This window comes from Lactuca virosa, chromosome 9 (genome assembly GCF_052849685.1).
Source record: "Lactuca virosa cultivar CGN04683 chromosome 9, Lactuca_virosa_CGN04683_v6, whole genome shotgun sequence".
In the NCBI taxonomy this organism is placed as follows: Eukaryota; Viridiplantae; Streptophyta; class Magnoliopsida; order Asterales; family Asteraceae; genus Lactuca; species Lactuca virosa.
Genome location: NC_136434.1, coordinates 279,912,171 through 279,925,282, shown reverse-complemented (window position 1 = coordinate 279,925,282; position 13,112 = coordinate 279,912,171).

Genomic DNA, 13,112 nt, shown 5'->3' with positions numbered 1-13,112 from the left:
CCGAAATGTTGTCTTAGGAACATCACTCTCATGGACTCGTAGCTGATGGTACCCGGATCCTAGGTCTATTTTGGAGAAGTATCTGGCTCCTTGAAGTTGATCGAAAAGGTCGTCGATTCGAGGAAGAGGGTAACAGTTTTTGACAGTGAGCTTGTTCAGTTCGCGATAGTCAATGCACATCCGAAAGGATCCATCCTTCTTTTTCACAAATAAGATTGGGGCTCCCCAGGGTGAGGAACTCGGTCTGATGAATCCTTTGCTGAGCAGCTCATTGAGTTGACTGGATAACTCCTGCATTTCTGTTGGCGCTAATCGGTATGGGGATTTAGCTACGGGGGTAGCTCCGAGGACTAAGTCGATGCGAAACTCGACTTGGCGCTCGGGAGGGATTCCCGGGAGATCTTCGAGAAAAACATCAGGAAAGTTGCAGACTTCGGGGATGCTCTCGAGGTCTTTAACTTCCTTCTTGTCGTTAATGACATGGGCTAGGAATGCATGACACTCCTTTCGCATAAATTTTTGGGCTTTGATGCACGAAATGATATGGAGGTTTGAACTGAGTTTATCGCCGTAAATCATGAGAGTTTCATCAGAGGAAAGATTGAGACGGATAGCTTTTTTGTAACAAAGGATATCAGCATGATTGGGGCTCAACCAATCCATGCCGATGATGACATCAAAGCTTTTTATGGAAACTGGCATAAGGTCGATAGGAAAAGAATGATCGTTCAAGGTAAGGGTACAGCCTACGTATATATAATTAGTACTCTCTTTCTCACCGTTAGCCATCTCGACGGTAAATGTTTCAGTTAGTGGTTGAGGTTTATGTTTGAGGAGATGTTTGAATGCATGGCTAATAAAACTTCTCTCCGCACCAGAATCGAAAAGAATGTATGCATAAGAGTTGTCGAGGAGGAACGTACCCGAAACAACGGTAGGATCTGCAACTGCCTCTTCTTGGCCCATCGCTAGTACTCTCCCTGTGCTACCTGTTGTTGTTGCCTTGGGGCAGTTTCTCTTGTAGTGCCCGACTTTTCCACAACCATAACAGGCTTGACCGACGCCTGCTCCAGATGCCTGATTGGTTGGTTGGACTGGTGTCTTGCAACCTCGAGTTGTGTGTCCCTTTTTGCCACAGCTGGTGCATGACATTTCTCGGCATGGGCCGGGATTATGATGATAGTTACACTTGTCGCACCGAGGAAGGGTACCAGCATATTTACTAGTAGGTGCTTGAGTGGCAGGAGCAGCGACAGGAGTAGTAGCAGCGTGGACTGCCACCGTTTGCTGTTTCTTTGAGGGCTCTTGCGAAGACTAGCCCTTTCACTGCTTCCAGAATTTTCTTTTCTCACCGCTCACCTTTGCTGGTTCGGGAGCGGTTGTCACTTTATCAATATCAAATACGTGATCTATGAGAGTCTGCGCCAGACATGTAGCGCTGTCAAAAATTTTTGGCCTAGCAGCCAAGACATTTCCTTTGGTGGGTTGTGTCAGTATCCAAATGTATCTCTCAATCTTTTCGCTTCCCGGGGTGACCATTCCCGGGCAAAGAAGTGCTAGGTCTTCAAACCTAGAAGTATAGGTAATAATGTCGGATTCCTTCATCTTTAGGTTCCAGAGTTCGTGCTCTAGTTTCTGTATCTCCCCCGTGGGCAGTACTCAGCCAGCATGAGTTCCTTTAAACTTTCCCAACCCATAGCATTCGCCACTGGCAGGGTTAGGGATTTGACCCGACCATTCCACCAGGTCATTGATCTGTAAGCGAAAGTGCAAGCGGCGAATTTTACTTTGTTGGCTTCAGAACAGGAACAGATTTCGAAAATGGACTCGATCTTCTCGAACCATTAGGTTAGGGCAATAACCCCTCCTTTGTCGTCGAAAGATGTAGGTTTCGCGTTCATGAAGTCCCTATAGGAACACTCCTTCTGGTGTCCCTGACCACCTTCATGATTTTGGGGATGAGTACCACCTCCCTGCCCGCCAGATCCGCCAGGATTAATCTGTGACATCGCGGCAGCCACAGCAGCAGCAACAGCTACCTGGAACATAGCGGGATCGAACTGAGGGGTTGGTGGTGGTGGTGGAGTGTTGTCATTTCTTCTGATGGGTCTTCTTCGGGGAGGCATCTTGTTCTAAAAACAACCAGGAAGAAGAGGATGGTAAGTCCTCAAGATATATGAAACAAAATATATCCCATCCTGATAATAAGGTGTTCTACCAAGTGATAAGCAAAGAAAGGTTACTAATGCAAGTAAGTTATCGCTAAGAAACGAATAGGTAGCAACACTAGGAATGAATTTCTACAATGTATTCGGCTCTGGTTATTATACTCCTATAGTATTTTAAGTTGTATGTTTTGCTCTTTTGATACCTTGTTGTATGGATACTAGGTAAGTTTTAGGCCTGTTACAACACCACAGTCACTCCCAAGCACATGTTGGTCATGTCTCGAATAAATATAGTTGATCAGGCTATATTGACCCTAGACATGATTACATAACTGCCCAGGTTTAACCGCAGTGTTCAACATCCAATTACTTTTGTTTTGTTCTACTCCTGATATTGTTTCTGGTATGTAGGTATACTTGTATACTTTTTGCAAAAATACTTGTATTTTAAAAGTATACTTTTAGTTCAGAGCACTTCGGCCCCTTAGTGTTTATAGTTGTATACCATGTAAGGTTTGGTATACTTAGTTCACTATAAACAATAGCTCTGATACCAATCTGTCACACCCCCAAACCGTCGGAACGGACGGCGGAAACGTCGGGGGGCGGGTGACGTCATGCGTAGTATCACAACAGTTGTATCATAGTAAGCGAAGTAAACACAACCATTACATTATAAGAAGAATATTTACATTGTTTGAAAACATGGTTTGTACATAACAGTATATAACAAAAGTAAAAGACGTGACTCCAAAATGCTCCGTCTTCTCCAAAAGTTGGCAAGAGTACCTGTCTATTGTTGCCCTGAGAATACAAGCAGTTTTAAAATATCAGCATAAAGCCGGTGAGTTCATAAGCGTTTAGTTCTGGTGAAAGAAATATTTCCTTGATCCTTTGAAAAGTGTTTCCCAAGAAAATCCTATATTTTTTTATGAAAGATGTTTGATTATCCATTCGTTATTTGTTTAATAGCCTGTTTATGTCAGGTTGAGTTATCCCAGGAAAATCCTATATTTTCCTTAAAAGTTGATAGTTGGTTATCTGTTCTTGTCTGAGGTGTACGACTATCTACCATACTTGTATAGTTAGATGTAGTTTCCTTGAAAAACCCTGTTTGCTCTCTATGAGATGTATTAGCCTTATTACATAAATAAAACTAACAAATAAGTAGTGAACTAAATCCTAAGGGTATTATTAATACCCTCTAGTAATCAAATCGGTTATTACTTTGAGGTTAGTTCACTTGTTTCATTATTACAAAAGTAAATTATGTTATCTAGGTTGCGAGTGTCATAACCGTACTTAGACTTGATATGGCACGTAACGGAGCCAATATCTTTTTATGACTTTGTCACCCGTAGACCTGACGGTCCAACTGTAGCTAGCAGCGAGGTGCGGGATAGTCAGTCTCGTATAGATCTATACACAATAGTCACGCTCTCCCTACAAGAGATTCTGGTTACAAAGTGTTAGTCCTACACTCGCGAATTCGGTGGGAGTGTTACCAAGGACATGTCTCCAACTTTAGACTAACAATTTGCATGTAATAATACCGAAAATCATGTTTATGTTTTGTATGAATCCTTTGTAAAATATCACATTTTATGACAAGATTCACAAGTTCCTTGCTTTAGTTTTGAAAACTGTTTCTACGAGTTGATTTCTTAATCGTTTGGTAAAACTATTTTATGTGTTAAAAGCATCCTGAAACTATAATTATTTTAAACAAAATAATATACTATGAGCATAAGTTTCCTTGTACTTTTGCTTGTATTCCCCCCCTGAAAACATGAAAAAACTTGGAAAAAGCGTAGGGGTATGAACTCACTGTTTGATGTTGGATTCGAGTGTAAGTTGCTAGGGATTGCTGAGTGTCAAATAAAGCCTCGGGCACAAACGGATCCTATTTAGCATGTAAAAGTACATATATGCATTAGGTCAGGGCTTAACACTATTTGCTATGGAAAGAACAACCTTAGGGACTAGGAAACACTTAAAACTACGTGTGTAGAATCACATGTGATTTGAAAATGGGGAGTTTGTGGTCGTAAAAGGACTGTACGGTCAAGGGTTTGCGGCCCAACAGGGTTTACGGCCCATATGTTTGCGGTCCATGGGTTTACGGCCCATGGGTTTACGGCCCAAGTGTTTGCGGTCCATGGGTTTACGGCCCATGGGTTTACGGCCGTAAACACTTGGCGAAAAGTGCGATTTTCGGTGTTTCAAGGTACTTTCTAGCCTTCTGGAAGTGTTCTAAGCTTCATGTCCAGCTCAAGGAAGAGTTTAAAGGTCAATAATTGACCAAAAATGGAGTTTACGGCCATTGAAGGGTGTACGGCCGTAAACACCCACTTCATGCGTTTCAGGTCGATTTTTAGGCGAAAATCGATGGTTTCTAGTAGATAACAAGTACAGATGGTAGTTACTTACTATTAAGAAGCTTTGAATGAGGTTTTTAGCCACCAAGAACTAGTGGGTGTTCTTGGTTAAAATGATGAAACTTAGGAGATGAGACATGGATTCATCACTAGAATAAGGATATAAACACAATCAAAGTGAAGAATCACTTACATTCTTGAGGATCCTTGAGCAAATTCGAAGTTTATAGAGTGAGAGAGAGAGAGAGAGAAAGCTTCTTGAGTGTGTAAAGTGAGAAATGAAGGCCACTCATCCCTTATATAGGGGTGAGTTTACGGCCAAGGGGTGAGGTGGAGGGTTTACGGCCGTGAACAGGGTTTACGGTCGTAAATTGAGTTTGCGGCCGTAAACTCCTCTCGAAGGGTTGTTTGGCCCGGATGTTGTGCTTTGACTTAGAAAACCTCGTTTTTGAATCCAAAACTCGATTGAACTAAGCTTAGAATATTCCGTTAGACCAAAAATAATACTAATGTGAACGGAAATAAATAAAAACCCAAATTTTATTAATGGAAACTGGGTAAGGATAACGGAAAAAGTTTCGGGTTGTCACAACCCTACACCCAATCCTTAAGTGTACTAGGCTTAGAACCGTTAAACAGACTCTAAACAATGCTAACTGATAGCAGAAACGGCTCTGACACTCGGTTGAATTGAATGGCTGGACTTACGAGGCAAAAATTTTCAGGTTGTCACATCATCCCCCCGTTAGATGGAATTTCGTCCCGAAATTAGCTTTCTTAGATGTACTACTGGGGTTATGCTCCTATGATTTGCAGAATACCCACTCGTAGACCTGGCAACATTGCCTTAATGTCCATGATAGGATTCATACTTGGTCCATCTATCATTACCTCGCGTATACAAGTCGTATATAATTAGGATTAGTAAGACGGTCGGATGTGCGACTCTGCCCCAGGTCCACAACCAAACAAGGAACAGCAGATAGGGCGGAAGCACACATACTAAATCTGCATAATCATAACCATATACCACCCTCGCGTATACACATAATAGTGATAGGTGGGTTGTATTCGTCCTTAGCCTATGTGCTCGAACTTGATCTGTTGAACGAGTGGTATTTCGGGAAGGTCTGCTGAGCATACGGCGGCAAGGCTTCGGAGGGCAAAGTACTCTTCACATGAGTACTTCGGGGTTTATAATGCGAGGTAGACGATTTCGAAGTCTGGGTCGGACTGTCGTTACGAATGATGAAGGTTTCGTGAATTTGACGGTCAAGGTGATAGAAACATATGAACTTAATATGGTGAGGACCACGCCAACTCATGACGAATGATAGCAATGGACTCTTTACTGAACAATAGTTTGGCCGATTTGAAAGAAATGTTTGTTATACAACGATGTACCTCTAGTGTGCTTGAAAATGTACTCTTTGTAAATGTTCTAGTGCTTTCTGTTTTCCCCTTGATGTTAACACTTCAACGTATCGTACCGCGATGAGCGAGTACATACAGTGAAAGTGCTTTGATAACTAGTGTTGATACTTTATACTACGATCCTCCTTGGTACCACTACGATCGCCTGGAATATACAAGTTATCAATAATTAAGATGAATTAGACAGTCGACTGACTAACTCTGCCTCAAATCCACAACCAGACAAGGAACATGAATTAAGGCGGAATCACTCACTCTAAGTCTGCAAAATCTTAGCTATGCGCAACCCTGATGTACATACTAAGCCATCATAGCTTCTCTGAACAGATCTCTTAGTTCTCTTGAATACTGTGACTTGTTTCAATAAGTGACTTACTATAATTACTTTTAAGTGTTTTCCCCAAGTTTTAATCTTATATAAATATAAATTAATTTTTAAAGTAATTCTTAAATTCGAAAACGTACCGCTGCTCGCTGGCGACTCCGGGGTTGACTCTCCTACGGTGATCATCAGAATTCGTCCATCCGCTACTGACTTCTTTGTTATCGGGCAGTCCCTCCTGTAGTGTCCAGTCTCACCACAGCCATAGAAGGCTTGGTTTTCTTCAACTCCAGGGACTTCGGAGATCGGTTGAGTCGGTGCCTTGTATAAACGGACTGTGTGTCCCTTTCTGTGGCAGTTCAGGCACTGTATTTCCCGACATACTCCGATATGGTGATAGTTGCACTTTCCACACTTCGGGAGAGTTACAGCATATCGAATGGCAGGTGCTGGAGTAGTCGGTGTTGTGGCAGCGTATAAAGTATTTGTTTGTTGCTCCTGCGGGGTTCCCTGTGTTGTTCGCTTCTTCTTCCTCTTGTTCCCCGACTTCCGTTTATAGTCCTCTCCCTTTGATGGCTCGGGAACGGGGACTACCACACCATGGCGGACTCCATGGTCAATGAGTCGCTGAGCCAGGCGTTTGGCATTATCGAATGTGGTTGGGTTAGAAGACAACACATCTCCTTGGATCGGGGCAGATAGACCCCAGATGTACCTTTCTATCTTCTTGCTCTCCGGGGTAACCATCCTGGGGCATAGTGCTGCTAGGTCGCTAAACCTGTTGGTGTAGGTCACTATGTTCAAACCGACCATAGTGTGCTCCCATAGTTCTTGTTCCAGCTTCTGAACTTCGCCCCTCTGGCAGTATTCTTCCAGCATCATCTCTTTTAGGTTCTCCCAACCTATTGAGTTAGCCACTGATAGGGTCAGTGACTTAACATGGCTATTCCACCATGTCAGGGCTCTGTCGGAGAAAGTGCAGGCAGCAAACTTTACTTTGCTCCCTTCTGAGCACGAACAGATTGCAAAGACCGAATCTATTTTCTCGAACCATCGCATCAGAGTGATGACTCCACCATTTCCATTAAAGGAATTGGGTTTGTAGTTCATGAAGTCCTTGTACGAAAACTCCCTTGGGTGCCCGTGGGTAACTCCGGGGTTGGTTAAGTGGGTAACGCTACCAGATCTGAAGGTACCACTTTCGCCGATGTGAGCTAGAGCAGTTGCCACATCGGCTGATATTGCTGCTTGGAGACCAGCAGGATCGAACTGTGGCGTTTGAGCTAGAGTTATCGGAGTAGTGCGTCTCGCTGATCGACGAGGAGGTATCTTTGCAAAAAGAATACAAAGATGAGATGGAATAAGTCTATAGCAGTGGTTTATAAGCCAAAAGCTGAAATACAAGGTTATCCTAGTTCTGAGTGTATCTGGTTCTGGAAACAAGTCATAAAGGAAGTCTATGTGAAATAAACTTCATGAATTAGAAGGGGCTATCCTCGAATGAGTATTTGTGACCTGAATAACTGTTACTAGTTGCATGAAGAGAAAATAATCCTAACACATAGTGTGAGCAGTGTTTTCACTCGCTCACTAAGTTAAACAAGATTATTATTTATTAGTGTGACGCATAAGACGTTTTGGTTACTTCGGTGGATCCTTCTTTGAAAGTTTCTCATGAACCTGCTCTTGTTCCTCCTTGACTCTTCTGTTGACTGCTATGAGGAAGTGGTTACACCTATCTAGGTTTTTCGTGCGAGAATGGAAGTGACTAAAGAATCTATGAGTTTTAAGTGAAACATTATGGGGTGATCCTTACAGAGTCCTCCTATAATTGCATAATGTATACAAGTTGTATATAATTTAAGATTAAATAGACATTCAAATAAGTGATCGTACTCCAAAAGCACAACCACACAAGGAACAGGTAGTGAAGTGTAGATCACAAATTCTAAGTCTATAAAATCTCGATTATATAAACCCTTGGAAGTATACATTGCAAGATTATAGACCTATCCGTAAGGGTCTTTTAAGTTATCACATAAGTTATTTATATAGTGCCTAAAATACTCCTATAGTATTTTAATGTAATGTACTTGGTATGTTTTAAACTTGTTGTCGTGTTATAGTATCATAAAATACTCCCATAGTATCTTATCCTTATGTACTGATGTAGAAATCCCTTGACTAGTGTTAGGTAGGTTTTAAGACTGTTGCAACACCACATCACTCCCAAACACATGTCGGTCAGATCTCGAATGAATATAGTTGCTCAGGCTATATTGATCCTAGCTATGATTACATAACTGTCCAAGTTTGACTTCAGTGTTCAACCTTTAAATACTTCTGTTCGATTCTTCTTGTGATACTTGTTCTAGTATGTATAGATGTATAAGCACGTATGTATACTTTTATAAGGTATTGTTATATTTTTAAAATATAATATTATCCAGAGCACCTCGGCCCCATTGTATTTATAGTTGTATATCTTTTATCGGTTGATATACTTAGTTCACTATAAACAATGCTCTGATACCAATCTGTCACACCCCAAAACCGGAACGGCGGAAACGTTCGGGGGCGGAGGACGTCATGTTTAGTATCAAAAGACATGCATCATAGTAATCAAAGTAATAAACAACCATTTCATTAGAAAGAAAGTGTTTACAAAGTATGTGGTTCACATAACATAGACTACAAAGTATATAACAAACAAGACATGAAGCTATACCGCTACATCTTCTGAATCCCAGTGCGTATACCTGTCTACTTGTCTTCTAAGAATACAAGTTATTTTGAAAGCGTAGATCAGCATTTAAGCTGGTGAGTTAATAAGATTTTAGTGATGTAATGTAAGTTGTAAGAAAGTTGTAGTAAGTTGTAAGTTCTTTTAGAAAAGTTCGCCTGTTCCTCCAGGAAATCCTATATTTCCTGCTTTGATGAAAGATAAGTATAATGACTCTACAATCCTTTCTATGAGTACTAAATGGATAAAAGTTATATAGAACACAGAGTAAACAAACAATCGGTTGTGTGTATATGCCCTAAGCCCACAACCAAACAAGGAACAGGAAATGAGGCGGAAGGCACACATCCCATTGGTTGTTAGATCTTCGTTGTATATAACCCTGGTATATTCACTTGGTACTCACGGAGTTAACTGTAATAGTTCCTTTATATTTGATGAAAACATTCTTTAAGAAAACCCTTATTTCTTTTAGTATAAACTGTAACCACAATAGTTCCTTCTATAATCACTTAGTTTATACTAGCTATATATAATCTAATATCGAACAGATAGTTAATTGTGTGAATATGCCCTAAGCCCACAACCAGACAAGGAATAGGAAATGAGGCGAAAAGCACACATCCAACTACCTATCAGGTATTAATTATATATAACCCTGATGTATAAACTAAGGTATTATAGAATTAACCACCTAAGGTCCTTTAAGTTATACTGGTTTAATAAAATGGATTAAACCTTTTACTGGTTAAGTTTCTAGTTTTGTATACCAAGTGTTCTATTTGAAAAGCATGTTTTGTACTAGAAGACCGTGCGTTCAATTAGTGTCCTATGACTTGACCCATAGCTGGTACTCCATATGATTACTTGGTGTATACGGAATATATATATATATATATATATATATATATATATATATAGCTAAGATCGAATAGATAGTAGGCTGGGTGAATCTGCTCTAAGCCCACAACCAAACAAGGAACGGGAAATGAAGCGGAAAGCACACATCCTACTACCTGTCGGATCCGATTAATATATATTCCTGATGTATAAAATAAGGAATCATAAAGTTAGCATTATAGGCCCCTTTCTACTAAATGTACTAGACTCGACTGTTCTATTTGTCGTTTGAAAAGATGTAAGTTTTCCCTAGTTTATAACTATCTTAACTCGAAAATAGTTTGCATTAACTTTCAAGTGGAACTGTCACAATATGAAAGTAATGGGAAAATGTAAGTACATAGTTTTCTTTTAAATTGACATTCTGAAGTCTTGGTTACCTTAAAACAAGTATGTTTATTAAGGTCATAATGTGATGAGTAGTACCCATACTATACGCTCTCCCTGCAAGAGATTTTGGTTACCAAACACGACTTCCGCAAACATATTGCTAAGCCGTGTAAATTCACATTAAAGTTATATGATCATGTATACCCAATTTATTATCACCTTTTGTTTAGAACAATGAGTTAGTGATTATTGGTATAATTAGATCCTGGTTTGGTCTTCTGCTATAGCATCTTAGTATGTTCTTTCTATTATAGTATCTTAGTATGTTCTTTCTATTATAGTATCTTAGTATGTTCTTTCTGTTATAGTATCTTAGTATGTTCTTTCTGTTATCGTGTATTGTATCTACCTCCCTGTTTCTCTTTATAGTATCTTCTAGTATCTAGTATGAACTGAACCCCTACACTATACCTATTATAGTTTACTAGTATGTTTACTTGAACTGTTACTGAAAAAGACTCATTTATCTACTAAGTTATGATTGTACTTTAAAAACGGAGTTTTATAAACTATAAAGTAACATAACTTAAAAAGAGTTTTTGAAATGTTTTGTTCACTTATAAAAACATAAGCAATCATTTGAAAGATGTTTATAACAAATATTTACATAATTTTCATTGTGTTCTACTTGTACCCCCCCCCCTTAAAAGCATTTAAAACAGTTTAAAAGATTGATTATAGGGGTATGAACTCACCTTATGCGGGTGATTCAAACGAATGTGCGCGTAAGGATGAGAAGTTCCCCGAATGAAGTCCCGAGACACAAACGAGTCCTAAATGACATATAATGGCATATATTGGCATGAATATAGTGTTTAAAAGCAACTACATGCAAGGAAACACCTTTAGGGACTAGGAAACACTTGGACCAAGTGTTAGAATCACATGTGATTCATCAAAGGGGAGTGTACGGCCAAGGGAAGTGTGTTCACGGCCACACTTGAGTTTACAGCCATGTTGTTTACGGTCTAGGGAGTTTACGGCCAAGGGGTTTATGGCCAAGGGAGTTTTTGGCCGTAAACTCCTGGAGATCATCCTCAAATCGTTTGTTCCAGGCATTTAGGCTAATGATTCTACTAGGTAGCAAGTGTATGAAAGGAATACTCACGATTTTGAAGCCTTAAAAGGGGTTTTCGGCCACCAAGAACAAGTGTGTGTTCTTGGTGTTCTTGGTGAAAGATGATGATCTTGAAGATCTACCCAAAAAGACGATTTTCATGGATGGAATCAAAGGGTGATTCATGATTAAGAAGAATAACAACAACTAGATGGAAGAATCACTTACGTTTTTGAAGATCGGGGATAAAGAACTCGATGCTACTTGAGAGAGAATGGAAGTTTACGGCTAGGACTTGAAGAAATGAAGAAAAATGAAGTAAACTCTCATATATGGAGGGTAGTTTACGGCCACCAAGAGTTTACGACCGTAAAATCCTAGTTTGCGGCCGTAAACTCCTTGTCATGGAGTTTCCGGTTTGATTTCAACTCGATGAACTTAAGCTGATACAACCCTACACCCAATCCTTAAGTGTACTAGGCTTAGAACCCTTAAAAAGACTCTAAGCAATGCTAACTGATAGCAGAAACGGGTCTGTCACTCGGTTGAATTGAATGGCTGGAATTACGAGGCAAAAATTTTCGGGTTGTCACACATATCACAATTCATCTTCTAGGGACATCTTAGTGCATTCTTATGGCTAAGAAGAGGAGTCATGAATTATTGAAATGGTTAAATCAAGAAAGTGATACATACTTCGTTCCAAAAAGAAGTCTTAGAGTCATACTCCAAGATTGTAATTTGAGTGACACATCTTAAAGAAGGTTTATTAACACTTGTCAAATGTAAGAGTAAAATGTGTCCTCTTCTTGTACATTTGAAATTGGTAAATTGTGATGTTTTGGATAAAATAGAGACAAACTTAGGCCAATTGTTTGAAGTGTTTGTCTTGATAAGAATCCGCACTATCTCTTGAATATTTGTTTGTCAAGGAATGGGTCTTGGCAAGAGAGTCTTATATGTCAAGAGGACAGTGGGAGTCTTAAAGATCTTGAAAAAGATTCAAGATCTAATCAAGAATAAAAACTTGTAGTTTATCACTAGCACACGACTTGAGGTTTGTAACCTATCGTGTTGACATATTCTTGTGCCCATTCTAGTTGGCTTTTTATATGAGTTTTGAGAGTTCTCAATTGGTTGCATAGCAACGTGGAAGCAATGGCAGGCCCTTGTGCTGCCAGGTGGCAAGAAGTAAAGACTGCACAAGTTCAGTCCATATGAGTTTGGATTTGTCACTAACCTTATCTTGTTATTATGGTTTTGACAAATTCACATGGATAGGAACACATACACCATTAAATCTAAGTGTCATAAGGTTTCTCTCTGATTCATGAAAATTATGGTGAGGAAACGCTTTCACGAAGTGGTTTTAAGTAGATAGCAATTGTAATATTTGCATTCTCAAAGTCGTTAGTGGAGCGTGTGTGGTTAACCGACACACTAACATGGACTTGTGAGGAATAGCAAAGGTCTAAACAATTGCGACTGTGATTACGGCATCACTTTTTCATAGTTCTGAAATTGTTTAGACACATATGTGTGATATCTAAGGAAAGGTGTATGATTATGATAAAGTTTTATCAAAGCATTTCGTATCAGAAGTCTGAAGTTTGGTAAGAAAGTCAATAAAGTATTCATTTCTAGAAGTCCAACTGATTTCTGAGTACATGTCAAAGCTAGTGGGAGCATAAGTGTTATGCTAATAATCATCATGCAAGTA